Here is a 27,799-nt window from a genome sequence, read left to right as displayed (position 1 = left end):
TAATTATGATATCCCTAGGATGAAACGGCCACTCCTATTAAAGCAGATTTATTTATATATATATTTATCAAATTTGGAAAAATATTTTTAATACCGTTTTAATATAATTATTATTAAAAAATATTAATATTATTAAAATTTTTCTATTAAAAATAATTATAATTAAATATAAAATAGCACGTATAAATTAAATATAAATATAAGGTGAGGTCAATAAGCAGTAAAACACTTGGAACAGCCTGAAATAAATCCCTTTTAACATTCCAACGATGGCCGACTTGGCCCACTTAACTCAGGCAGAACAACAATGCCTGCGTTTGCCCACAGACATACAAGATATTCAGAGATAATTTGAATATCATTACAGAAATCACTGATCAAAAGGAGAAAAACACCTCTATAAGGGCACCTGCTGCTTCTATGCCTGCATCTAATCACCTGACGAACAAACTGTATTTATGTATTTATAAATCCGTTAGCCTGTGCTAATGCAAATGTACAAACGTACTCTTACAAATATATATCTGTACAATTGACTCCAAAATGTAATGAAAGCAGGCTGCAATGGCGGGCAATGGGATGTTGGCCTTGCTCATTGTACGCTGCAGGCAACCGAGATGATTGAGATTCCATGTCTTCTAAAGTTTTAACAGTTCGATGCAATGTGCCCAGATGGGCTTAACACACAAAATTCGCCATTATATGCACTTCCACAGGAGCCCATTATGATATGGAATGCCGTCTTCTCCTGGGAGTTTTGGCATCAGATGATTGAGATTTCTTGCCATTCGATTTAGGGGAAATATGGAAAAAACTTAACTTCCCAAATTTCTTTGACAGAGAGCTCAAGAACTTGGACGAGGCGCGGGACTTCTCCATGCCTCGTTTCATGGAGACCTGTTCCTTCTCAAGATCGTTCAATCTCATCCTCATCCGCGCGATTTCGAGCTTCAGCTCCCTGTTTTCGCGCCTCAGCGATGCATAGTTATCGCGTGGGGACATGGCCGCGCTGGGCGCCCCGCTGCTTATTCTCTGAGATGCGTAGGCCATTGTGGTTTCTCCGGGATCTGTATAAGTTCCCGCCAGGGCATTGCGGAGACGCAATTGTTCGAAGTAGAGGACTTGGACAACCAGCTGGACGGGGAGGCGGTCGTTCTGTGCTGCGTGTGAGCATGCTTCTTGGGAAAGCTTCTGGCAATCGATGATCTTGCAGAGCTTCCTGCGTTCCATGTCTGTCAATCCGGGATGGGCCTGCACATTAAAAATGTTGTTACAATAGTTCATGGACATTGTTACAAAATTTCATCGGTGACCACAATGAGGGAAGTGTTTGAACCCATAGATTTGGTATCAAGTAATCCATGGAGTGTCTGAACTTGGAGAATTAAGTGTTTGAATTTGGAAAGTTGTTTATGAAAATATTTCTGATTGACAGAAATGGGGTGAAACAATTTACTGGCTCTTTGTTTCATATTTTTTTAAATCTGCAAGATGCCTCAAATTCTAAAATATTCTTAAAATTCAAAATTAAGATAATATTTTTGAAATATGCAGGAAGATAATTTTATTTATCAATAAATTTTCTGGCTTATGGAAGTTGGAAAATGACAAATGATGAGGATATGCATATATCAACCAATGTGGTTATGCTAATTTTATATATCAAAAACATTTTTTTATATTTATTGTGACATTTTACTTCCATAAATTCCATGGAAGACAATAATCTATTTTTCTCCAGAATTTCAATTAAGAAAACACATATTCTGCTATACTTCAATACTCAAAACCTGGGCAACGCAAAATTCAAAATTGAAAGGATAATAACAGAGCAGTGGAATATGGCAGAGAGATCCTGATCCTAAAATATAGGATGGAGGGACCTCGGTATTTACCTTCAAGTAGATATCAATAGCTCTATACAACCCATCGTCCACCGGGCGTGCATACTCTGGCATCAATTCAGCAATGGCTATGAATTTCAAAAGCTTGAGATTTGCATCTGGTGCTATTTTTGCCAGGTAGTTATCCAACAGCTTGGAAACTTTGATGATGGCAGCCTGAGAAGGAGAATCGGCCAGGCCATCAGACTCGTATCCACCCAAGTTTGAATCCACCGCATCCTGATTCTCATCCTGCTGTAAAAAATTCCCTAATATTCTATGCACTGCATCCACATCAAACAGAGTATCTCCGCTGTGCGAGAAGGAAGGGATAAGCAGATCATCGAGGCAGGCACATTCGAGCTGACGCCCAATTCTTTTCTCCAGGTCCAGCCTGCAAGCAACGGTGGTGTCGAGCATCACAGCAGTACGAAGCAGGCCGAAGAGAAAGGCGATGGGTATGGCGTTTTTCTCTGTAGGCAAGAGGCTCACAATAGTCTCCACCACGATTCTCTGTTCGTGCTGCTCCAAGGCAGCAGCAGGGCTAGGCAGCTTTGTTCGAGCAGAGGCATCCCATTTCTTGGCAAGCCCTTTCAGGGCCTATTCGGCATAATGCATGAGCGATGTCCTGATGCTCTCATGCCTTACGCCTCTGGATTTCATGGCCAATATTACTTTCTGATACATTTCGATACCAAGAACCGACAAATCTTCGATCCACCAATCTCCGCCTGAACAGTTCTGTTGACAATTCTTGCTCTGCAGCCTGCCAGAGCTGCTGTAATCCAGACGTGACAGGCTCGATGCCATCTGTTCCCTACAGGCCTTTGAAGCAATTGCATCAACGCATTTGCTTACAATTTTCAGTTCCTCTGCAAGGGGAAGCAGATTCCCGCAACTGTGTATAACTTCTATAGATTTTTCAAGGCTTTGGGCCACAACTTCGTTAAGGTAGGCTTCCGTGCGAGCCATTAGGTTTTCTTCTGCGTAGTCCTCAGTCATTTCAAGATATTGGGCAGCACAGTGAAGATGGGCCACATTTGATGAGGTGATTTCAAAGTTGATGCCATAGCAGAACTTTGCTGCTAATTCAAAAGTGTGTGCTCCGCCGGGTAAGTCAGGGAAATCTAGCTTTAAAGTATCCTGGTCTCTTGCGTCTGCTACTAGCTTTCGGATCCGCCCGCTCCGTGATACCAGTGGGAACTGTAACCAATTTGCAATTATATCACAACACAAATACCATCCATTAAAACCATCTAATTAATCGAAGATTTATTGTTACCAAGAAGTGCATTTCTCTCATCAACGAGCATAAGCAGAGAAACAATGAAATTGGGCATAAGAAAAAGAAACGCTCGCAGTGATCGACGAATTTCACTATGCAAATGCCTTTCTTCAAAAAGGTCTTAATGATCTGAGTTTGCAAGAAAGCTTAGTAGTCTTGTATTTATAAAAGGACATTGCAACCTTATTTAATGCACATCCTGCAACAAATGAAGAATGAGGAGAAGTGACTTTTATTTTTGTGTAGGGAGGTCCACTATCTTGAACTTAACTTGATTGCACATTTTGGGAATATTTCAGAATCTATGGACAGCAACGAAGGCAATTGTTTGCCGTCACTCCTGTACATCAGATTTTTAAATATTCCCAAAATCTGCAATCAAGATAATGATCGCAGATGCTGTAAACTAATCCAGAGTTAACTAACTCCTAACCCACCCTTGACGATGGCAATTAAAACAGATTAGTAAGCCCGGCTGAAAATATTATCCTAGTGCCAAAGAAAAAAAGGAATCACTGTTCAGAAAAAATCACTAACATAGAGGATTGACTTGACTTTTACTTTTACTTTTACTTTTAAAGGTATTCATTATAAAAGAAAAGCAACATACTGGAGGATCGATTTCCACTTTCATGTTTGAAAATTATAAAGTATCCAACAAATTAGGTTAATTACTTGACAAAAAACACTCTAAACTCTTCTGTAGAAGAATTAACTATGTATCCCTGAGCCTTGACTTGACTCTGGCAGTGACAAAGAAAAAAAACAATATTAAGCCCTGGCCTGCTGAAAATATGTCCAACTCCTGCCAAAAAGCAAAGAACAGTTACCGTGAAAAAAGGACTTAAAATAAGGCAACGGTACCCACCCACCCAAAAGGTTTAAACTTTAAAGGCAATGCACAAGAAATTACTTGACTTTCACTTCTGTGTTTGCCCAAACAAATGGTTTAAGGCAATCCACCAGGATATACTTGAATTTTACTGTTGCGTTTGCCCAGACAGGAATTTTTGTTAAGAAGAAAGACGAGGAAGAATGGGGCAACAGTACCTACCCGCTCTAAAGATTTATGAATTTTGGATATTAAAAAAACAATGGGTAAGAATTCAGTGCACATCCGGCAATAAATCAAGAGCCCTTGAGAATTGACTTTTACTTTGTGTTTATCGAGACCCTTTGAAAATCGACAGTTTCCTTTTGTGTTTCCCAAAAAACAGAGTGAGTTATTTAAAATAATAAACGAGGAAGATAATAGCAACATTACCTACCCACCCAATAGGTTAATAATTTTCTATTTACTGGTGAAAAAAGGGCTTACTGTGGAAGATAAAAAAGTCAATAATCTTGTACTAAAAAAAAGAATAGAAAAACATTACCTACTAACCCAAAAGTTTATTAATTTTGTATTTAAAAGAAAAAGGTTATGTATAAGTATTTCAGAATGTGTCTTTCTTTGAAGATCACAGGATTTAATCAGGAAGCGTAGAGTGAGATCAATAGGATATCTGGCTAGATATAACAGCCAAATCCTTATAGGGAAGGAATTCATTATTCTACAACTTCAATTTGACATCTGACTAGACTGTGCTTTTAAATTAAATTATTGTTATATATATGTGTGCGGAGCCAATCCAACCAAATTAATGAATTATGAAAAAACCATTGGTAAGAAGGCCCACCATACTAAGAACCAGGTCTAAGTTCCATGAATTGCACGTCTGGTACTCTACCCTCTGGCTGGATGGTTGACATGAATTATGAAAAAGTTAAAATTCCATTGGTAAGAACACTAAGAAGAACGGCAACAAATAAATCCTATGCTATCGGGCTGTATTGAGCGGCGGCTGTATATGTCCACCATTCGAGCGGCGGCTGTATATGCCCACCGTTCGAGCGGCGGCTGTACAGTGGGCATATACAGCCGCTGCTCAATACAGCCCGATAGCATAGGATTTATTTGTTGCCAAGAAGAACGTACAAGTTCCATGAATTGCAAGTCTGGCACCCTACTCTCATGGCTGGATGTTTGACTTATATCTTGGCAATGTTTTCCATTTTAGTGTGTTTTCACAAAATTTCTCATAAGTAATTTAACCATTCCTGAACAGAAGAGAATGGAATTGCTTAGTGGTTACAATCTTATCCACATTTAAAAAATATATATATTCAGATTAACTGTGTCTTTAATTATTATTATCCAATTTAAAGGTAACAGCCAAGCCAGACACCAAATTGGAGTATGAGATCCCCTTGTTTGTGGGACAAGAGACCCACCTTTGCGCAGCAATTTCACTGCTAAGTCTATGAAGGCATACATACTCTACCCCCCTCCGGTTTTAAACCTTAGACCTCTTAGTAAACATGCTCTTAACCATTTGGCCCACTCAAGCTATATAAAAAGAACATTCCACTTTCTTTTTCTTTCTTTTTTAAATAACTAGCGGAATTGATAACATGTCGGCTCTCATACTCGCGTGACACCGGGTCAATCCTTGACGACTTCCACTATAACCTCCAGGTGCAATTGCACCGCCCCCAAGCACATTGCACGGGTAAGTCGAGGATTGAACCTGTGACCTGCACAGCGGCACGAACGCCTTAGCAGTGCATTCGAGGGTCTTTGATGGTCTTCAATTTCTCTGGGCACTTAATAGAACAGAGGTTAAGATTGACATAAGTTAGATTAACCATGTCTTTAAGCATCTAGAGATCTACACTTTGTCCTTGACGGTCTCTGATTTCTCTGGGCACTTAATAGAACAGAGGTTAAGGTAGACCTACACTAGGTTAGCTAGTCATAAATAAATAAAAAAAGAATGGCTTGATCCTACAAGGCTACAACAACCTCATTATTCAATAATAAAACCACAGCCAATCTGCAGCGCAAAATCTTTTTTTTAAACATAACGTAAACATTAACATACCTTCTACCTTGATTCTTGGATTTGGAGCTCCTTTGAAGTTTCAGATTTTTAAATCGTATGGGATATTTGAATTTCTATTTTCCCACACGGAGCTAAATTTACTACAATATCCGTTGCTGGGGCAAAATTGGTGGGCAAGACAAACAGTTCTACTCCCATAATTCTTCAGAAGAAAACTGAGTGAACTAACGTTTGGCTACTGCTTGGCTACAGAGAACAACGTACTCAGGGAGAGCTATCAGAGTCAATGAACTTTAAAAAAATTAAAAAGGATTTGTTGGAAAAAAATATTGAGAAAAATAAACTTTCACAGTTATAAGGTGTGCTAACTAATATCAAATGTACTAACATCATAAGAGCTATCAGAGACAATGCACCTCGGAAAAATCAAAAGAGGATTTGTTGGAAAAGTTAATAACAAAAGTAAATCTTCACAATTATAAGGAATGCTAACTAATATCATATCTGCTATCCATCTATCTTTCAATAAATTCAAGCAAATAGTTTTTATATCAATGCCCATATCTGTAATTTTCATACCTAAAACATCGTTGCCATATTTTTCCATAATTTTTACTAGCTAGCTATCCCAATCCTCCTAAATGTCTAACCTTGTACTTGTGATATTATACTCATTGGAAGCTGTACCATATGAAACTATCAATATATGTAAAGCAACATCGGAGATTTTATATTTATTCTGTTGTTAGCTTTGAGGAGATAATCTCTCTTCAAGTTTACACGTCCTGTGCTTTTGCCCCTTCCTTTCCCTACGTTTATTCTTTCCTTGCTTTATTTTATCATTTTTCCTTCCTTCCCCTTTCTCATCTGCATTCTTTCTCCCACTTTCTAATGCACACTTTAGTATCTGGCGTGTCCCACACATGTCTTTGTTTATTGGTCTACCTTTCATTTCTTGGATGCATGCTTATCCTCTGCTCCCATACTCTTCAGTCATTGACTGCAACATCCTAGCAGAAACCCAGCACAAAGGAAAAGTAGATAAATGTTTGATCCAAGTGCAAGTTTGCTAAGCCCTGGGGATGCAGGTATCTGCAGAGTGCATTAATAGTGTTGGTATTTCAGAACTTTCATTTCTCCATCCACGAACTGACTATAGACATCCTGGGTCAGTGATTTCCTTCTGGAGATGTTCCTTTTTATTCAGTGCTCAAGATCAATCACTGCCTATACAGGCCTACTGAGCCCATGAGCATTCATATAAAATGGAGGCAAGCAAGTGAACCCAGAATTTAGATTTTCTAGACTTGCCCATTTGCTTGATCTTGTTAGGTTTAGAGGCAACAATTCTCATAAATTTTCTGTTTACCCTTTCCATTCATCAGCTTCTGTTATGCAATATTATGAGATCAAGTTCGTATGCAGGTTTAGTATGTCCTTCCCTGATTTTGTTATCCTTTTTTTTCAGTTTTCCATTTTGTGTTCTGAAACACACCTTGATCGTATCTGTTTGCAGATTCATCGTTGTTTAATTATGAACGAGTTATCAAAGTGTAAGCCTTTTCGACAGGATTCCTGTTCATAATATATAACCAACATTATCACCTGGTCAGATTCTTACCAAGTCACCAAAATTGGTTATGGTATTATGATTCGATCATGCTTAATGCACACAATTTTTGCATACAGTTAGCACATTTGACTGAGATGATGGACTTGCAATGGACCACCGAGTGACCAATTCCACCATCTCTTAGCTCTGGTGAATAATTATGTTCCTTCCTACCATCCAAACGAGAGCTCAACCGAGCACGGAATAGAATAATAATCAGTGATTGTCACATATTACCAATAGTACGAGGATGCCACGACATGGCACTGCCGTTCATAACTTGGAAAACCAAAAATCAGAGCAATGATCCAGGATTAGCAATAGCCTCGGTCAAGATCCTTCCACGTGAGTGTGCCAATCCAGCAAATTCCCCTTGCAACCTTCGAGCGCAGCAATGCTTGAACAAATACAGAGATTATTCTTGTGGGGTAAATACTAAATACAGTTTACTATGAGATCCTGACGTTTCCCAACCATAGAATGTCACTGTTCTTCTATTAAACGAATTGTCAGTTACGACGTCTCTTTGTATTTTTCACCTATAAAAGGAGATTTTGTTATATGCTTGAGGAGTGAAGGCATGTTGTCAACATCAACCATCCTTTCTTTCAGGCATTTGATATAAACATCTAACCTCAAAGACCCACTAGTTCACAGAAAGCAAAGCATATATTTCAGTAGATATTAAACAAAAATAAATAGAGAACTCAATCATGAAAGGGTTGTTCTTAATGCCTGCTGCAGTGGTGTACTTATGTGATCACAAAAAAAAAAACTTTTGGCGATATAATTGGTTAACAGTTACGTCTGATACAAAAATACACCATACGTGCAAGTTCCATTTTCCTTGGCAACCGAGAAAGAAGGACAAGAACAGATATATAATGTGTGAGATGCACTAAAGCTAGTATTTAGAGTCAAAAATAAGTGTGGGCGTTTGAGTTCTGGTAGAGCATGAGAAGTTTACCTTGTGCAATGCAAGGCATCCACCATCGACATCTATAAGAATGTCACTTGGAACATCTGAAAATATCCTGCAGATGAGTTTTCAAATAACATAAATCACTGTACTGGTTTGAACATGAAACAAAATAGAAAAATTCTTGAAAACTCTTAGTCAAGTTTAAGCCCTAATAAGAATATGCAGAAAAGGAAAATAGTTAGGGCTTTCCAGGAGACTTAAGTCAATGAAGCATTGTCAGATGATATTCTATATTTAAGTCAAGTTTATGTATTGCATTGTTGACACATTCTCTCATCCTGTGAAAGAAAATCCACCAAGTGAACAGGGAAAACCTTCAACAAGGATGTCAGATGGAAAATGATTAGACCATTATACTGAAGAATATTTTTTCACAAATGACCGCTCACAGGGCATACAGCAGACGGTGACAGGGTGTTCTGTTAAGGCACTCCGTGGTGTAAAGCTCACCAGTTTGAAACTCTGTGGGCAAAACTCCAGCCATGTTAAGGGCTGGTGTGGCTTAGGCTGGGTACTATCCCGGGTGATTTTGATGGCTTAGATGGCCCTGGGTTGTGGTTACTCAAGGCACAGGTTAGGCATGCCAGTCATCTAAGGACTCACATAACTTAGCAAAAAATAAAAATAAAAATATTTACAAATGACCTAGTTGCATGGGGCTTAGTAAAATCTTTGCTACAGACTTCATACAACTCCCAGACATGAGGATGCAGTCAAAAAGGAACTTGTTGTAAGCACTGGCTAGTGATGAATGGATCGTAACTCCAGCAGAAAAAAATAAAAGACTGGGGCCTTAAGATAATTGAGAATAAAATACACTAGAAAATCAGCAAAGTTAACTACTTTTATATCACACTGTGCAGTGCTCCTCATTTAACTAACACTGCAGTTTAATAACTTCAGAAAGGGAAACCCAAAGCATGATTGTCAGGTTTTCATTGTCACTGAACTTTCAGTTTTCAATCATGAAATTTGAAGCCCGCTTTTACTATGGTTGCTTGCTAATTAGATTCGGAAGCGAGCAGACAAAAGTATTCAACCTTAATATCATCAATCAGGCTGCTAATGGGAAAAGTTCCTCAAATGACTGGATTTTCCAATGGACGGAACCGCAGTAGGACTCCCGACATACATACTGAGGCCCAATGAGTAATGCAAACTGAGGCCTTAGGACAACGAAGAATGAACTACACTAGAAAATCAGCAGTGTGATAGTTAAAATGCTTTTGACTCACTGTAAAATGGACCTCATTTAACCAACGCGAGTTTAATGACTTCAAAAAGGTAAATCCAAAGCATGACCCTTTGGTTTTAACTGTGACTGAGCATTCAGTTTTCAATCATGAAAAATTAAAGCCCACTTTTATTTACAAGTTAGATTTGGAAGTGAGCAGACAAAAGTATCCAACCTCAATATTATTGATTGAGCAGATAATGGGAAAGGTCACCCAAACGGCACATTCTCCAGTTGAATGAGACCCCAGTATGGCTCTGAAAGTCCAAATAGCACCCTCATGGACATAGCAAACAGGCTGATATTTGCCACTACACTACTCTGGAACATTATTCTATAAGGGTAAACAATGGAAGTGCGTGTACTTTCATGTCTACTTGCTATAATATTAATTCTCACAAAGCAAATGTAAGATAATTGCAAAGTTTACAGGCCACGCACAATACCCTCTTGAGGTATGCACTGAGCTACAGTTATATTTACCCCGAGGGCCGATAGGCGTCTATATCTCCACTTAAGCAGATATCTCACAATTTCTTTAAAAAATTATAGATGTTTAAGTACTTTTCATATTCCCTTTTCAGCCAATGAACTCAGTGAAGCGCGATCTCTTCCCCGTTCTTTTACAAGCTGTAGAGACAGGTCAGTGTTCTGAATTAGTTTTCCAGAGGGGTTTCATCATTTTCTTAGTGCTTTCATGCTGTAAGATTTTTTTCACAGAATTGCTTTCGTTCAACACCACTTTGAATTGTGGTGCAGCACTTCAAGTATACTGCTTACATCTTCTGCAAGTCAGCGTACATTTCTATTGGGTCAACTGTCTCTTCGATTCCTATCTGCCTACACCAACCATCGATTAGTGTGGTTGTGCTAGTATTTCCCTTTATCTGGCATTTTAACCTTCCTCTAGTAAGGAAAGACAGAACAGTATGCCCCACAGAAAATCTTCTGCATTTGCAAGTTTTGAGAACTTAAGCAAGTAAATATAGTATGAGTCTGACGAAGGAAAGAGCTAGTTTGTTCAAATTTTCAAATTTGTAACGGCCAGCGTAGACCTCCCAGGCCAGGGGCGGAAAGTAGGTGAAAGTGGGCTACAAATATACAGGGAGTTATGTTTGAGCTCTGAGCTTTCCCGGTTTAAAAAGCAAAATTCAAAGTACGCTAAATAAAGTGATTGTAAACTTTTGGAAAGATAACATAAGCTCTGAGATCGAATCAAAAAACGGCAACAGACCAACTAGCATGCATTTTTAAGTTGTTGCGACCTTTTTTATGGCTTCCTGATTATGAGTTCAACATTTGCCCTGCGATGACAGACTATACTCGGCCAGGGGAAAGTAAAGTTCCAATCATACATGAATTTAAATTTAACATGGCTTCTTCTTTGCAGAGATGATCTCGCCGCTAAAAATGCTACATACCTTTGCGAAGAGAAAATAAACTAGGTCTTTCTAATTGTGAAACAACCAGAAAGTTGAAACACCCCAATCCAAGAAGGAACGACCGGCTACCAGCATATCTAGACTCTAGAGTACTAGAAAACTCTAATAGAAGATTAGGGCTCTTGTCTGGCCATGACTAGCGTGCTCTTGAGCATCTTTTGTCGTCTAATACCAAATGGTTTCCGAGTATGGACTGGAGTAGCTTGAAAAGAATCTGCAATACAAGTACGCTTATCTGCTGTTATTGTATTGGCATCTTTCGTTGCCAGATGTTTGCTTCCCCTGCTTTTGCTCTGAAGCCCATGTGAGGCAAGGGCGGAACCTTGCCTGTGATCAACCTAATCCTTATATGGATCCAATAAGAAATGATGAATGTAATCCGTTTGAACACAGGGAAGTGATAGCTGAGCTGACTTCACTGAAACAAAATCTCGAAAGAAGCCAAACAGTATTTGAATGCATATGTAAAGCGAAAGTGGGACTAGTTTAATGCCAGGAAACAATTAATTGGCTACCCGCAGTACGACAGCAGTTCCATTTTCATGTGAGTCCTTATATTAACTGGGTGCAAGGCATTTCCTGGCCTAAAATACTGAATGCTAATTCAAACCTAAAACAGCTTAATGGGTATTAAAATTGTGTGCGCGAATGCGCTTTTCTGAGAAGAGGAAGTAGACAGTGATGGGAATCAAGAGGAGACATACCATTTGCTTCCCTGCTTTCCCAAGAAGCTGGGTGGGTTCGAACGCTTGAGCAGCACCAGGGGCTTATCGGCCTTGCCAGTCCCTGCCATTCCCCTCCACCTTAAAGCTTTGAAGTATATCACTCAAGCCTCCAAACAGAACAGAATAGATACCAACTGTGGCAAAAGTGAGAAGAAAGGGATCAAAGTGGGCTTCTGGAGTTTCACAAAACAAAAGCATTTATGCTGCTGGAGATGGGTTTGAAGATGATGCGGAAGAAGGAATCCTGGATAGCGAGGGCCCCAAAAAGTCTCTCGCTCACTCCCATCTGGGTGTAACAAAGCTCGTTTGAATGTGAAGGCGTTCTCTCAGGGCCCATATTAGAGTTTAGCATTGTATTAAACTAGAGGGACCCAGACATCCTTAAACACAAAAGGATGAATGTTGGTTTTCTCCCACACAAAAAACCAACTAACTAGGCCTCACTAATTCAAATCAATGGGCCACTGTGGAGGTCATACAACTAGACAAGTCAACGAAAACACCAGCTCTATCACACACCTTCAATTAAAAATACATATAGAGTTGCACGAGGGGATTACTGACAGTGAATATGGAAATATTAGGAGTTCAGACCTGGTTCTCTGTATACAGGATATGGCTCGTAAAAAGAAACATATCAATCTTCTTTTCATTTGGGCTTATTCGGCTCTCTTTGTTAGGTATGTTGCTTATGGTTAATTGTTTGTCCGCATTTGATTGTGGGCATTCAGGCCTGATTCCAGGTCTTGCAGAATCATCCTTTAATATTTTTAATGGGTTTTCCACAGTACTCTTTAACCTTTTGTCTGCCAACTCAACACATTACCTTAAGCTGCCCTATCACACTATTTAGTCCCCATTTCTAATCAAGGGTTGTCAGGAGAGATGGCATATATATATATATACATATTTTGCCCTTTCGACCCCCGAATATCGGGAGACCCACGCCATGCCACTAGTCAGTTGCATTGAATTATATATATACACATTGTATATACATCATGGATTATGTCGTTAATACCACGTACGCAGGTATTTCTAAACACGTTAGGCGTGAAGCGGCCGTTCCTTGGGACGTCCGCATCAAACGCTGCAAACAAACATCATAGTCTATGCAAGAGCAATTCTTGGAAGTTTTACCCAATTCAAGTACAATAGGTTACACATTGTATATATTACACGTGTATACCTATGCCAAACGACCAGACGTTTGAACGACCGAGTGGTCCTGAATGGCACGCATAATCTGCATTCCCTATATAGATTCTTCTTTTCCTGTACCATTTCTCTGCTGCTGCGCGGATATTAAATTGATCCCTTTGAAAGGGAATTCCTTTCGCCGTAGTTTACTGTTCTATGTTATGGAGTGTTTTGGTTTTGGGATGGTTTTTTAAGTTGAATTTGTTTGAAATTCAGGTGGAATTATTATTTTATGTTGTTAAATATATCAAGTTTGAATGTTTCAATAAAATTTAAGTGTTAAATAGTTTAAATATTTTTTTTGTTGGCTTGATTTGATAGGATTTGGATTCTGAATTTCACAGTTTACATTAATTTATAATATAGAACTGTATTAATAAGTATTAAATAAATTATAATATTTTTTTAAGTGTTTGATAAATTCGAAATTAAAATATATTTAAATTAATATATTCAAAAATACATTTTAAATAACAAAAAATTTATAATTCGATACCATCTTTTATTTTCCAGCCTTTCGATTAAAATTTAAAAACTTTAACCACGCCATTTCTCACACCATTCCTCCTTGATCTGAAACCATTCCTCTCTTTGAACACACAGATCTGAAACCAGTTCTTCGCTCATGAGACAGTCGAGATTTCATTGATTGTTGAATTATTATAATGATCACTCTTGCCTCATTAATTACCTTAACTCTCGATTGATAAAGCAAACTTATGCCAATTTTTTATTAAAAATCTTGAAACAAGAAAACAAACCTCATAAATCATTTAACAAACTAACTAAATTACCAAACCATGTATTATTTTGCCTGGTTGTTATTATATTGATTTTCATGCTTCTTTATTATTTCAGTGGGTCAATGTTTGGCTGAATCCATTGCTCTCCTTTCAATGTGTGTTCCTATCAGTTGACTCTGCAATGTTAGCCCAACACATTGAGCAAATCTCGCAACATGGCAAGCCCCCTCTTACACTTCAGCTGCCCATTTTGCTTCTATTTTCCAATATTGGCTACTTTGGGCACACTTTTTTTTTAGTGCTTCCTCACTTATGTCGGCCATAGTAATGGTAGGGTTGTAATTCAGGTCACTCATTGATTGGGGTTTTCATCATGAAAATTAATTTCATAATGATAGTACCATTTAATATTTGTTTTTTAATTAATTAAATAGTGTGCCTTCCTTGTTTTCAGGGGTGGCACTGGGGACAATTAGGACATGAGATCATACGCACCAAAGTGATAATGATGGGCTATAGGACTTGACTAGTTAAACACCTACCAAAACACATGAAGAATTCAAAAAGTGGGGCTATTAATGGTAAAGTTGGATCAAGACAAAGTTCAATGAAACATCTTAAAATGATGAATGATTATAGTGGGCAATGATTTTTCATGTTGTCTCTTGTGGAAAGGCTTTAATCGGTCTCAAACCTTTTTATTAAAATGATAACGAATTGACCATAGAGAATGATACAGATGGATTCAAAGATCATCACCATAGAAAATGGATTCCCAATAATTCAAAGATCATCATCAAAACCTTATCCTTATGGACAAAGGATATTGTGTAGCCTTTAAATAAGCCTAAGACATGATATTTAAATAAGCCTAAAACAAGATATTTTGAGGGAAACATTACATGATATTTTAATAGAAACATAGTTTTGTTAATAAAAGGTGGGAAGATAGATTTATTTTTAAAATAATTATTTTTAATACTTTTAAATTTAATATTAGTTAAACTATTAGAAATATTTTTAAAATATATTTTATTAAATTTTTGTAATATTTTTTTGTTTTTTTTGGGATAATTTAGGTTGGATGGAAGGTGTTACATTATTTTAACTTGATTTCTATAGTGGGATCAAAACTTCCTCAAAACAAAAAACAAAAAATTCCACTATTGCTATTGGTTCGTTGAGAGCTTTTGAATTATAAATTTTATCTTAATATGACATTCATATCGAAAGTTTGGCCAGTAACTCCACACCACATCAACAAGCCATGTTGCATGGAACCCCTTATCTAACCTATGAAGTGTTGCCACCTCACCAACAATGTCTGTCGTGGCCTATACCACGTCACTGTGCCATCGCATCTTCCTGCCTTGTTTGACTACTAAAGGTTTACATCTCCCAACCACCCAAGGCGCGACAAACATTTTTACATATGCTACTAGGAAATCTTCTCGTCCCTTGGCTCTATTACCATGGCCTCCACTGTGAAATGCACGCCTAAACCTTCTAGGGTCCATAATCGTGATGACAATTTTCATGATAAGTTATGAAGATATTTCTCATCCCTTAGCTCCGTCATCCACGACCACCACCATAAACACATGCCTTGAACCTCCCAGGGTCTATGATGATGTCATGTTGATGTCATCTCAGGATGATGTCACACACAGACGCTATTTTGTGATGATTTCACACTTACGTCATGCCACCACATGAGCCCCTTCGAGGATGCCATGTGTCACTCAAATTTAGGTCTTTTGGCCCTCCAAAAAGGCATTATGTGCCTACCACGTGTCACAAAGGCTTTTAACGTCAACCGTCAGTCATTATTCCCACTAGTAGAAAATTAGAAATTAGTAACTAGGTGACTAAAAAAGTTAGTCACCGTAGCTTTTCCAAGTGAAATACTACCAAAAATAAGCAGTATTAAGTGAACCAACTAAAAATGACTAACATAAACAACTAATTTAGTCTTGGGGTAAAATATATGACTAGCTAATAAGTAATACAACTAAAAATAGCAAACGTGAATGACTAATCTAGTCTAGGAACAAAAATACAAGTATCTAACAAGTAATACAATAATATGAATTAGTCATTTATGTTAGTCATTTTAATTGTGTCACTTCAACAAAATAAACTTACAAGTGGTAGGGTATTTAAAGGTTGTCATATATTGGCTGAAAGGTTATGTTTCCTTAAACACTTCTTTATTCAATTTTCATCGAATATCCAACATTTGACCAAGTCAATTATCTATTCGTTTGAAAAATCATTATGAATTCTTTTTAATTTCTCATTCTTGTCATTATTTATATAGCACATCATCAAATAAAAATTTCATCTTACACAAATACTCATATAATTTTATTCTTATTTTTATTAATAGTTAACAATAAATAGTGCAACTTACAATTTAATGAGTGTATTTCAAATATCGTTAAAGAAAAATAAATATTCAATAGTGTAACTATCTGAGAATAAATCACCACACCATAGATAAGATCCTTATAGAAAAACGGTGATGCGCACCATTCGAACCCTTCAATCATTAACGTCTGACAATTACAAAACCCCCAAAAATAACAAAAGAAACACCAAGAGGCTCGATCATGTGGAGGAAAAATTACAACAAAAGGAGGCTAAGTATCTCAACTAGAGAACTGGGCATGGCAGTGAGACTTCGAAATAAGAGGATAGAAGCTATGACAGTGACACTCCAGGGGAGTCAAACCCAAGACCTTTCTTGGATCTTATGAATTATGTTTTGAGAACAAGTTATAATGTTAATGCAAGCCCTAGTCGTAACCCTAATCCAAACCCTAACCTGAACCCAATTCCGTAGCTTTCTAAGACCAAAAGCACTTAGGACGATGGTGAGGTCAGTGGCTCAACCTTGGAATTGCTCAAAGCTAATGTTGAGTGTAATGTCGATAACAAATTTGTTACCAGTAAAATGGAGATTTATATCAAGCTTTGCAGTGAAAATCAAAAGAAAATCGTAGATGATATGGGAGGAAAGCATAAACCTAAAGCAGTGTTTCAAAAGAAAACACAAAACAAATCTTGGATGTTTTTGTGGATAATCGAGTAAAGTTTAAGGACTTAGGTGGAATGGATGGAGTGATCAATGAAATCATGGAGGTTATTTATCCTTTATATCATCCACAAATATATCCTTGGTTGGAAGTTCATCCCATCAAGGATATTCTATTGCACGGGCCACTAGGATGTAGGAAACCGAGTTGGCACATGCCATAGCTAGTGAGACGAGCTTCCTTTCTACAAGATTTTGACTACTAAAGTGGTTTATGGAGTCTTAGGTTGGTGTCAATTTTATCTTTTAAAAATTGTTGCATATTTTACTGTTAATATAAACAATATATGCATATAGGGAATTAAAAACGGGCTACCAAGTAGGCACTATAAGAGCAAGAAAGTGGCAGTGGCCCTCAAAATAACTACTAGAACTATCTTAGATGAAAAATGTGTAAGATCAAACCTCTTGGAAGTTGGAAATCTTCAAAAAGATAAACCATTTGAAATTTAAAATGCCACAAAAGCCCACATGATATAGAAGTAAGATAATCAAAACAAAATATCAAGTTGTAGTCAATATCAAACTAGAGTTGGGTAAATTATGTTTATCATCATTAAGGAGCTTCCTCGCCCCTTATTTTATGACTCTAGTCCAAGAACATTAAATTTCTAGCTATTGTTCTCTTTTCGCTTATTAGTCTTAGGAATTGCCGATGGGACTCTGGGAATTTGTTGTCCAAGGGGCAAGTTGGATGACTATGTGGCTGGCTATGATGGCACTCTCTTTTCTTTCTCAAGCTCGGGCAACTTGATGTCTTCATTGGGATCCACTGTGTTGATATTGTTATAAACTTTCAATTTTACTAGAGGCTAGTTGGAAGAAATTATAAAATCTAAGAAACTTATTTAAAATTTTGAAATAATATAGTGTACGAGCAAAATATTTTTTGCTCCTGAACCCAAAATCCTACAATACTAGCATACCGAAACCTTATTCCAGTCTTTGTTTTCAAGGATATGTATTGTTTATGGCGATGCATATTGATACCTCGATGCATATTGATACCTTCTCAAAGAATAGAAAACCTAAAATTCCTCAGGCCTCATTTCATTCTTATTTGTACATACTTAATTCATTCCATCTTTAGAGGAAAAGCAATGGAAAAACACTGAAAATTTTAGAGACATTCATAGTATAACATGTATTTTGTTGCTTTTTTATTTTTTATGATATAAAATTAAAATATAACATAAGATAATTTTATTATTGTCCAGCAAATGACCTCAAAAGTAGGTCAATGGGTCTATAAAAGAGTACATCTATAGTGTAAGTATATTATGGGAGTGTCAAAACAACTTCTAGATCAACACTAAAAGTAGAAAAAGATAAAGAATGTGTAATTAACTCTTATATTAATGCTAAATGAAGAAAAATATAAAGAGACAAGAGATAAATGTCTAGCTAAGAGAGAATATAAGCCAAGTTGTAGGTACAATAAAGATGTAGGAAATTGAAAAATCTCAGTGCTAAAAAAAATAGAGGATGTCAACCTACTAGAGCTGGCTAATGAAGATGATTGAGAAGTTTGAGAGGAAGGTTCTCAATCTCAGTTATTTTCGGCATTTTATAGGAGCTACGCTTGCACTCCCACATTGTATTCATATTGGTTTTATTCTTCAGTCCCATTGACCTACTTTTGTGGTCATTCATTGGACACCAATAAAATTATCATATCTTATCATCAATCTTGTGCTTTTGCTATGGATGAATCTTTTGCCTAGCTGCATGGTCATGTTATCCCTTCACATCCCCTTATTTCTTTTACAAACTTCTTTAAAGAGTACCTAAATATTTAATTAATAAGAAAGCTATGCTACTATTTAGCTTCAAAATATGTTCAGTACTATGATACAAAATGAAAAATCTTCATTATTATACTACTTTTTAGGTTAATATATTTTGTTCATTGTAAACAAATGAAAAAAGATGCGTCCACCATAATTTTTCTTTTTGTTTGTTATGTATTTACCTTGATTCTTAATCATATCAATGCTACTATCATTAGTTGTAGTGTCTTTCCAAGCTTATTACTCTTTTTTTGCTGCAATTATTATTTTTGTAACATTTTACAAATCTTACTTCCTATTGTTGAACTTTGGGCATTTTTATAGACCAATACATGTTAGTATTGGGAGTCTTGAGCAACTTCATATAACAAATTTTAAGATTGTTGAGGTAATCTGTAACAACTCTCATGAAAATTCCATGTAATAAAAGTTAATAAAGGAAAAATACTAACCACCGTTGATGGGACACTTATTCCAAGCTGAATGATGGGCAAAACATCCTAGTGTGGATGTTCATTTGGTTATTAATGGCTAAGGAAATTGGCAAAGGCAATGGGTAAGGCTTTGGAAAGGCAAAATGGCATTTTGGCACAATTATTTATGAAATAATGGAAATTAGGAGAAAAAGAAGGTGAAAGGTCACAGGTTGAAAGTGAGGAGGAAATTGAAGGAAAATAATGGAAAATGAAGAAAATAGAGGCCTTATTCATAAAAAGGCTTATGAGGATCAGTACACATACTTTTTTCAATTCAGTATGGAGCTCTCTCATTATTCTCTCTCTCTCTCTCTCATAATGTTGGAGACGTAGAGTTTTCTTTGAGCACTCTTAGAGGGTGTGGTATACTTGGATTTTTGGAGCAAGAAGGCCAAGGAAGACAAGGAAAGCGCAAGAGTAGATCGACATCAACAACTACAGTAGTTTTTCTTGCAGGTAATGAGTATCATGAATGTTTACCTCACTAGTTTTGGCATGCATGACATATGCATGTGAACTTTTGGTCATGATCTATCACTGGCATGGAGGATTGCTTGGATTAACAGTGGATTTCCTAGCCTTTCTATTTCCTTGATAGCCATGAAGATTGTGGGTTTATTTCCTTGTTTTGTTTTGGTTGGTTCTCATGTTTATTTAGCTTGGGTTGAGTTATTAGGTCCTCGGAAGCTCTGGTTCGACAAACGCTCTGGAAGCCCTGTAATAGCTTGGGTTGAGTTACTAGTCCCGGAAGCCTTGGTTGGACAAACGCTCTGAAAGCCCGACAACAACTGTGGGTTTAGTTACTAGTCTCGGAAGCCTTGGTTGGAACAAATGCTCTGGAATCCAAGGAAGTCTTGGATGGAGACCAATTTGATGATGGTTTTGTGATATCTGACCATGAGGTGGAATCATTGTTTGATGGGTTGAGGTGGATGGCCTCTGGAAGCCCTAGATGGTTTTGTATTGATGTGTTCTATGAGATCCCACATTCATGCTTGGAATATGGAACGGGGGTGAATGGTTGAAGAGAGATTTCGCTTAGCCATTCTACAGTCTAGTGGAACGTGGAAGTCCCATCCTAGGTTGGATTTTGCATCATTAATATGAGATTATTTCTACTTGTATTTCTATGAGTATTATACTAGATTATATGTGGTTTATATGGTTGTGATTTCATTGGTATTTATGTTGCTATTATGTTTTTTATGTATGTGTTTTATGATAGTAGCTATGTATAGCTCTCACCATGTTTTCACTTGTAAACAAATGATCAATGTATCTATGACCTAATGGATGAAATGGTAGTTGATGTGTTGAGGCATCAATGTTTCTTAGCGATTCTTAGCTAAGTATGAGACCCCTATTCTCATATTTGTTATTTACACTTGTAGATTACATATTCATGATATGTTTGACGAAATTCCTTTCATGGATAGTAGGAATCCATTCAAGGTCTCATTCGAGCGATTGCTTTGGTTACATTCTCGTATGTTTGGTTACATTCTTGTATGCTTGGCTGCATGTATCATTCTTGTAGGTTTGGTTTCAAGTGTTGCTAGTGTATGCTTGATCATATGTGTTTATGCATGTGTGTGGACAATTATACATCGCTTATGCATGTTCATGTTTGCATGTTGTAAAGTGTACAATGATGTAATGGTTGTTGTTATGCATGAGGTCCTAGTATGCATTGTTGATAAGGTCATGCATTGAATACTGGACCCTAGCTAGAATTATGGTTGGATGGTTATATGCTTATGTGTTATGTTTCTATATTTTATCATGATTATGTTATACATGTACCATGCTGACTTGTTGATCTTGTAGACAAGGTATCCTCCCCGAGCTATACTAAGGTACGTAGGTTTATTGTGATTTGGTTTAGCTAACATGATATACCTTGTAGGAAGAAATATCAAATGGCTAGCAAGATGGTAGAATAAAAAGACTCTCCCTATGAATCAAAAGAGCAATATGGTGTTGGGAACTCTTCTGATTTAGAAGTTACACTGAGAATCTTAAAGGAAGAAATAAGGAGTTGTAAGGTAGATAATGATAGAATCATTCAGGCACAGGAGAAACAAGCAGAGGTAAATGCAATGATACTTCACAGTTTGTCAGAATTGCAGCAACAAGGACCACGTCAGATCAGCCATGAGTAATAGGACTAAACTAATGGGGCATATGGTAGTAGGTCGCATGGTGGTCACAGGTCAGATAGAGATCACACGGTTAGAGATGGCAGGTTGTTGGACACTCCAGATAGGAGAGGGGATAAACGCAGGTATTATTCTAGTTCTAATTTAGATAGGCATTATGATCATCATCGTTATCATCCTTACATGAGGAGTGATAGCGGATACTTTCCAGATGAGTTTAAGAAAGAAAAGCCACCTACTTTTGATGGAGAGATGAAGAAATCACATGATGTAGAGGCATGGTTATTTAGCATGAGGAGGTCGTTCAGGTTACATGATTATTCAGAGAACATGAAAGCCATAGTAGCTACATTTAGTCTCAAAGGTAAAGTAGACATTTGGTGGGAAGATGTGAAGAATATCAGATGTATTCATGAGGAGGAGTTGACTAGGAGTGAGTTTGAGCAGTTATTCAAGAATAAGTATCTTTCAAAGAGATACTTTGATGACAGGGAACAAGAATTCTATGAGATAATGATGGGATCGATGATAGATGATGAGTACACTAGCAGGTTCTTGGAGTTACTAAGGTATGTGCCTTATGTCATGGAGGAGAAGGCCAAGATTCATAGGTTCATTAGTGGATTACCGGTTGCATTTAAAGACAATATTGAGTTCGATGATCCTAGATCATTAGAGGAGGCCATCCGAAAGGGAAGGCATTGCTATGAGAAATCAAAGCATAGATCTGAGACTAAACAAGACTGTAAAGGTAATGAAAATAGTAAGGGAAAATGGGATAGAAAGAGAGCAATACCTCAGGGTATAGATAATAAAGAGAATGCAGTGCCATCTAAGAAGTTCAATGCATCAGATATAGGACAGGGATTTCGATCAGGAGAACAGAACAAGGAGGAAAGTTAGAAGCCTATAGAGTGTTGGACTTGTGGCAAAGATCATCGTAGGAGAGATTTTTCGCAGAATCAGGTTGGTAGGCCTTAGATATACAGTCCACAGGATGCACAGACTATTGGGGATGTTGGTTAGAGTATTCCTCGTATTTATGCAGCATTGGATAACAAATAGGCAGGCCATCAACCATTTATCATTGAGATGGACAGTAAGCTTTGTGATCAAGTTATTTCTATTTTTATTGACCCTAGATATAATTATAGCTATGTTAGTCCTCACTTGGTGGATAAGTGTGGTTTGAGTAAGGAATTGCATGCAGAAACTTGGTTAGTGCAAGTGGCTATAGGTATGAAGAAGCAAGTTCATCATTGGGTAAGAGCTTATGCATTTGATTTGAATGGTATGCCTACTGCAACACATTTGAATGTATTACCATTGGGATCATGTAGTATGTTGTTGGGCATGGATTGGTTGTACCTTCACTGAACCAAGGTAGATTGTTATGACAAAGCAATTGAATGTGTGGATGACAATGGGGAGCCAAGAGTCTTGCAGGGAAAGATGAAAGCCACATCAGTGAGGATGGTAACAAATATGAATGCAAAGCATAGCCACAGGAAAGGGTGTATGTTATTCATAGTGCACATTTCTAATGACAAGGGTAAGGAAGTTGAGGGTGCAAATTTTTTGAGCAGGTACCCAATTCTACAACAGTTTCAGGATGTATTTCCTGAGGATATTTCAAAGTTTCTGCCTCACAGGGAAGTAGACTTTTCCATTGAGTTGGTGCCAGTGGCAGCTCCAACATCAAAAGCACCTTACAGGATGAGTACACCGAGTTGGTAGAGTTAAAGCTACAGTTGACGGAAATGTTGGATAAGGGATACATTAGGCCAAGTGTATCACCATGGGGCGCACCGGTATTGTTTGTTAAGAAGAAACATGGTACTCTCAGATTATGCATTGACTACAGTCAGTTGAATAAAGTAACCATCAAGAGCAGGTATCCATTGCCAAGGATTGATGACTTGTTTGATCAATTGAAGGGAGAAACAATGTTCTCGAAGATTGATTTGAGACCCGGATATCACTAGGTATGCATCAAAGAGGAGGACATTTACAAGACAACTTTTCAGACCAGGTATGGGCGTTATGAGTTTTTTGTAGTTCCATTCAGTTTGACTAATGCTCCAGCTACAATTATGTGCTTGATGAATAATGTGTTGTGTCTGTATTTGGATAATTTTTTTATTGTGTTCATTGATGACATATTGGTATATTCTAAAAATGAGGAACAGCATGTCGAGAATTTAGCAGCAGTGGTGAGGTTGTTGAGAGAGCATCAATTGTATGCTAATCTCAACAAATGCATTTTATTTCAGACTGAGGTACACTAATTGGGACATGTTGTTCCATGGAGGGCATTGCAGTAGACCTAGAAAATATAAGAGCCATCATGGAGTGGGTAGCTCCTAAGAATGTAGATGAGGTGAGGTATTTCATGGGGTTAGCAGGCTATTATAGGAGGTTCATCAGGAACTTCTCATAGATTTCTTATCCTATCACATCATTTCAGAAGAAATCTAAGAAGTTTGAATGGACAAAGGAGTGTGGACTAGTTTGGAGAAGCTCAAGCAATTGTTGACACATGCACTAGTGCTACAAATTGCAGATCCAAATTAAGAGCTTGTAGTGTGCACAGATGTTTGCAAGAGAGGACTTGGTGGAGTCCTTATGCAGGATGGACAGGTAGCATGCTATGAGTCGTGAAAACTGAATGAGCACGAGCAAAACAACCCCACACATGATTTGGAGTTAACAACAATCATACATTCATTGAAGATGTGGAGGCACTCTCTTTGGGGAAAAAGGTTTGTGTTGATGAGTGATCACAGTGGTTTGTGGTATCTATTTTACCAACTTAATCTTAATGGTAGGCAGGTTCGGTGGTTGGCTATGATTAGTGAGTTCGATTTTGAGATCAGGTACATCAAAGGAAAAGATAACAGAGTGGCATATGCTCTTAGCAAGTGGATATAGTTAAATCACTTAGCAGCTATGAGATCATATGGGAGAGACTTACAGGATAGGATCTTGGAGGCAGGTCAGTAGGATGTCAGATATATGGAGATTATGCACAGGTTGAAGTAGAGTACAAGTTATGGTATAGGTGCAGGTACAAGTCACGGTACAAGTACATGTACAAGTGCCGGTGCACAAGATGCGGACTATTTCCTTATAGTAGATGGACTGGTTAGATTCAGAGATATGATACATGTGCTAGAAAACAATGAGCTTAAGAAGGTGATGTTGAGAGAGTTTCATGCGAAACCATATTCGGGTCACCGAGGTTATTAGAAGGCACTGACAATAGTAAAGAGATTATATTATTGGTTGAACCTAAAGAGGAATGTAGTAGAGTTTGTGGCTAGGTGTTTTGACTGTCAACGTGTGAAACCAGAGTGTAAGCATCCAGGTGGACCACTACAACCAATTGTGATTCCATAATGGAAAAGGGAAATCATTTGCATGGACTTCATCACAGGGTTGTCAAGGATGAGGAGACAACATGATTCAATCATGCTTGTTGTGGACACGTTGACAAATGTTGCACACTTCATTCGAGTGAATTCTACATTCTCAACTAACAATGTAGCACAGATATTCATCAAAGATGTGGTGAGATTGCATGGTGTTCCAAAGAATAATATGTCAGACAAGGATGTGAATTTCACTTCCAAGTTTTGGAAGGAGTTATTTGTAGGTTTGGGCACAGAGTTGGCCTTCAGTACAACTTATCATTCACAGGAAGATGGATAGATAGAGAGGGTCAACAGGATATTGGAGGACATGTTGAGGATGTAAGTGATGCATCAACAACGGCAGTGGAAGAGTACCTTCCACTAGTAGAGTTTGCTTACGATAATGGGTATCATGAATCTCTGAGGATGAGTCTGTTTGAGGCATTGTATGGGCAAAGTTGCACTACTTCCATCAGTTGGAGTGATCTAGTTAACAGGGCACTGATTGGACCAGACATGGAACATGAAATGTAGGTGATCAAGAAGAATCTAAAGGTAACACAGGATAGGAAAAAGAGCTTTATAGATCGGAAAAGGTTGTTCAAGGATTTCTAGGTTGGGGAACATGTGTACTTATGCATTAAGCCAAAGAAGAGCTCCTTATGGGTTGGATCATGTGCCAAGATGGCACCATGTTTTTGTGGACCTTTCAGTATTATTGAGAGGATTGGGCTAGTATCTTATCAACTTGCACTGCCTTCGACAGTGAAATTCCATGATGTTTTCCATGTGTCATTACTTAAGAAGTATGTTAAAGATGTTGATGATGTGATTGAATGGTTTGTATTGCAAGTGGAACTAGATGGGGAATTCCAGCCAGAGCCTCAGTGAATATTGCAGAAAAAGGTGCTCATGCTCCGAAACTAAGAAATCAAGTAGGTTAAGGTGCAATGGAAGCACTTTGGGCTCGATGAAGCTACATGGGAGATGGAGGATCAGATGCAGGCTATGTATCCTTCATTGTTTGCAGGTTGAGGCAAAGTTGTTTTGATATGGTGTTTTGGTATATGGCTTGGTATATGTTTTGGTATGTGCTTTGGAGATTTTGGTATGCGTACATATGTATATGGATGTAAATACCGCCATGAGATGTGTTATAAAGCTCCAATAAGCGGTATGGGTGTCATGTCATTATGGTGTTATGTTTGTTATGTTTTCATGTTAGTTTGCTTCTTAGTAGGATGATCATTGTAAATACTACAATGAGATTAGTTATAAAGCTCCATCGACAATATGTTTTGCTTACAATAGTTTTGTGGTTATAGTTGTTGTTGAACATCGAGGATAGTGTTCCCCCAAGGGGGCGGGTTTTGTAACAACCCTGGTAAAATTCCATGTAACAAAAGTTAATAAAGGTAAAATAATAACCACGGTTGACAGGATACTTATTTCAAGATGAATGTTGGGCAAGACATCCTAGTGTGGGTCTTAATTTGGTTATTAATGGCTAAGTAAATTGGAAAAGGCAATGGCTAAGGCTTTGGAAAGGCAAAATGGCATTTTGGCACAATTATTTATGAAAATAATGGAAATTAGGAGAAAATGAAGGTGAAAGGTCACAGGTTGGATGTGAGGAGGAAATGGAAGGAAAATAATGGAAAATGAAGAAAATAGAGGCCTCATTCATAAAAATTCTTTTGAGGATCAGTACACAGACTTTTGTTAATTCAGTTTGGAGTTCTCTCATTATTATCTCTCTCTCTCATACTCTTGGAGACAAATTTTTCTTGGAGCACTCTTGGAGGGTGTGGTATACTTGGATTTTTAGAGCACGAAGGCAAACGAAGAGTAGGAAAGCACAATAGGACAACGAGATTAGCAACTATAGTAGTTTTACTTGCCAAATTTGCATGTATGTTTTCATCACTAGTTTTGGCATGCATGGAATATGCATGTGGATTTTTTGTCATGATCTGTCATTGGCATGGAGGATAGCTTGGATTGATAGTGAATTTCCTAGCCTTTCCATTTCTTGGATAGCCATGGAAATTGTGGGTTTATTTCATTGTTTTATTTTAGTTGGTTCTCATGTTTCCTTAGCTTGGGTTGAGTTATTAGTTCTTGGAAGCCCTGGTTGGACAAACGCTCTGGAAGCCCTGTAACAACTTGGGTTGAGTTACTAGTCCTGGAAGCCTTGGTTGGAAAAACACTCTGGAAGCCCTTGGTGAGTTGAGTTACTTGTCCTAGAAGCCTTGGTTGGACAAACACGCTGGAAGCCCGATGATGGCTGTGGGTTGAGTTACTAGTCCTGGAAGCCTTAGTTGGAACAAACACTCTAGAAGCCCTAGAAGGCTTGGATGGAGACCAATCTAATGATGGTTTTGTGATGTCCAACCGCCAGGTGGAATCACTGTTTGATGGGTTGAGGTGGATGGCCTTTGGAATCCCTGAATGGTTTTGTATTGATTTTTTCTATAAGATCCCACATTTGGGCTTGGAATATGGCACAAGGGTGAATGGATGAAGAGATATTTGGGTCAGCCATTCTATAGTCAGGTGGAACGTGGAAGTTCCATCTCGGGTTTAGATTTTTCATCATCAATACGAGGTTATTTATACTTGTATTTCTATTAGTATTATACTGGATTATATGTGGTTTATATGGTTGTGATTTCATTGGTATTTTTACTGCTATTATGTTGGTTATGTATGTCTTTTATGACAGTATCCATGTATGGATCTCACCATGTTTTTACTTCTAAACAAATGATCAATGTATCTATGACCTAATGGATGAAATGGAAATTGATGTTTTGAGGCATCAATGTTTCTTAGTGATTCTCAGCTAAGTATGAGACCCATATGCTCAGATT

At 37.7% G+C, this 27,799-nt stretch overlaps 1 pseudogene across 1 annotated transcript; it reads right to left on the bottom strand.

Annotated features, from left to right (window-relative positions):
* Positions 1–240: 240 nt before the first annotated feature.
* On the bottom strand, positions 241–12,831 carry LOC149194328 (BTB/POZ domain-containing protein At5g48800-like; annotated as a pseudogene). Its single transcript, XR_016254531.1, has 4 exons — positions 12,028–12,831; positions 8,633–8,699; positions 1,896–3,086; positions 241–1,251 (listed from the first exon to the last, which is right to left on the bottom strand). The product of XR_016254531.1 is annotated as a BTB/POZ domain-containing protein At5g48800-like (transcript).
* Between the last annotated feature and the right edge of the window lie 14,968 nt (positions 12,832–27,799).

Source organism: Pinus tabuliformis, chromosome 2_2 (genome assembly GCF_031772625.1).
Source record: "Pinus tabuliformis cultivar Carrire ecotype Pingquan chromosome 2_2, CPIR1, whole genome shotgun sequence".
NCBI classification, from domain to species: domain Eukaryota; kingdom Viridiplantae; phylum Streptophyta; class Pinopsida; order Pinales; family Pinaceae; genus Pinus; species Pinus tabuliformis.
This window is presented reverse-complemented; position numbering and strand designations above follow the sequence as displayed.